The sequence below is a fragment of the Bidens hawaiensis genome, unplaced genomic scaffold (assembly GCF_021521415.1).
Source record: "Bidens hawaiensis isolate Kalapana, Puna unplaced genomic scaffold, B.hawaiensis_p1.1 tig00021017_1, whole genome shotgun sequence".
Classification (NCBI taxonomy): domain Eukaryota; kingdom Viridiplantae; phylum Streptophyta; class Magnoliopsida; order Asterales; family Asteraceae; genus Bidens; species Bidens hawaiensis.
In genome coordinates, this window is record NW_027493244.1 from 5,472 (window position 1) to 7,974 (window position 2,503).

At 32.3% G+C, this 2,503-nt stretch overlaps 1 long non-coding RNA gene across 1 annotated transcript; it reads right to left on the reverse strand.

Moving 5' to 3' along the window:
• Positions 1-1,421: 1,421 nt before the first annotated feature.
• On the reverse strand, positions 1,422-1,643 carry LOC143562420 (uncharacterized). Its single transcript, XR_013140477.1, has 2 exons — positions 1,587-1,643; positions 1,422-1,541 (listed from the first exon to the last, which is right to left on the reverse strand). It is a non-coding gene; the product is annotated as an uncharacterized LOC143562420 (long non-coding RNA).
• Positions 1,644-2,503: the final 860 nt, after the last annotated feature.

Below are 2,503 nucleotides of genomic sequence, written 5' to 3' on the forward strand. Positions count from 1 at the left end.
GCGCCGTTAAGTTATTTCCAAATTTCAAACAATGTTTTAGGCTCAGAATGAGGATACGGGTGTCGAAATGGTGCTCCAAACGGGTTGATTATTATTAATTGGATGTTTTAAACCACCGGAATTGAAGCCCCGTTTCGTCGTTTGGAGCGCCATTTCAATGTAAGTTTTACATTAATCGATCTCGTATCATCATTCCGATAAAAAACCTAATACAACAGCTTGACATTTAGAAAAAACTTAATGTCCCTAAGTTTATTTTAACGGAGGGTCCAATGAAAATAATTAATGTGAAAGTTGGGACGTGTGACAACTATTTTCTGAGTTGGGATTATTATCGACCAACTGCTAAATGGTGGGGTTATTAAAATCCAATTTGCCTATCATAATATGTTCGTTGTAATGGGTTGTTTACTTTCAGACATATTGGTAATGTCATAAGAAACTTGTTTCATATTTGGTAATAGCATGATAAAGTCCTTTTTTTATGGTTACGTTTAGGGTGGAGACATTATTTATGTTTTGTACGGTTGTCATGGTTTTATCGTTTAGAGTTCATGTTCTTAATCAAGCTCTTTCATTTTTTTAATTCAGGGGATTTAACAATATTGATGAGATTTACTATGATTTTATCTAGTAGACCTTCAATGGCAACTTGTGGAACGCCATTTGTTCAGAACATGCTACAAGTATTAACACGACGTGTTATTGAGTTTCAGAAAGGCGAAAGGTACGTTCATTTTTCAAGCCTTTAAAATGCATATGAAAAATGGTATGGTGTCTGTATCTATTATTATATTTAATAATATATATCAAATACATTTGAAAGTGTAAGTTTGATCATAGTTTTGGCTAAAACTTACTAAAAACTATATTTTGATTTGACTTATTGACTATCAATGTCACAGCCACTTTTGCCCTTCAAGCAACAAACTTAGATAATTTTGACAAATTTTTCGTCAAACATGTTAAATTTGAAGCAACATTGTATAATCAGCAACCCGATACACCATTAATGCTCAGAAAAGTCGTCTTTCAATCTTAAGCCGATCCAATTGAGTTGAACAATCAAACACCAACTTAATTCAACTGTTTCGAACTAATTCACACGTATCACATCATAATCTGTTAAGCTATGAAGTTTTACACTAATTCGTGAACGTCCGTTTATGTTCATTTACTTATGTTCATTTACACAATTAGAAAATAATCAAATATTTTACAAACTGGATCACCCTAATGCGTTTTATATTTTTAGTTTGTATTCATTCAAGTTTGTTCATTCATGTTGTTAACGTTTCTTTGCGTTTGTTTACGTATGGTTATATATGTTCGTTTATTTGTGTTCAATCATGCGTTTTTGTATGTTCTTTAAAATTTTTGTTGACTGATCATAAAGGAACACAAACATTTTGATTTTTCAAAAACGAACGAGAACATTAAACACAAATATTTGTCTGATGATGTTCAATTGAAGTTTAATGAACGAACACGAACAGCCTTGTTCGTGTTCGTTTATAGGCCTCATATAAAAAGTTAACCAACTACGAAGACTGTCAAATAAATTTTAAGAATGAAAAATTGAGAACATACCTACGGGGATCTGTAGCAAACTTTCCTTCAGACATTAGCAAGGTTTTCAAATAGTTCACCATTTTTCTTAATTTCACATAAAAAAAATTAAAAGATTAATAAAGTTTAATGTGTTTTGAACAATTAACTAAGTAATATTAATCCTAAAGGACTTACCTACATGCTAGTCTGCAACATTAACTTTTTTTCCCAGTATACCCTTTGTATAATATAAATCAGCAATTCGATGCACCATTAACGCTCTGAAATCGTCTTTCAATCTTAAGCCGATCCAATAGAGTTGTACAATCTAACACCAACTTGATTCAACGGTCTCAACCTAATTCACATGTGTCCACACCACAATCTGTTTAGCTATCAAGTATTACTCTAATATTGAATTAAAATATAATACAGGAATACAATAGTTGGATTAGGGTTGAAAAATATATGTTCGTCTGATTACATATAATTCTAACAGATTGTATTTGTTTTTGCAGGAGAGAAATCAAGTCAACTTATCGATGATGACGGATCGATAATTATGACCATAAAGGCCAATGAATCATACACGATCAGCTTGATATACGAGGGCTGGCCAGCCTACATAACTTGATGGTTAAAACACAAATTGCCTTTCCAAAGAAGGATTAACCATACTATGTGGATAAACCAAGTGTCTTCAACGTTCGTAATCGTAAAGCGACCGATCGAGGTATACATAAAACGAGAAAAACAAACCGACCTTTGCTTCGGCTTAGGTTTTGCGCTTAATTAAAACCAAACCGAATTTAGAGAGATCACTTTTTTCACTTTGAATTTAAACTTATTTATAACAATTTACAAAACGACAGTTCAGTTTCGTTAAGTGATCATAAAACTGAGGTATACACATAACCAAGAAAAACAAACCAAACTTTTGGTTCGGTTTGGG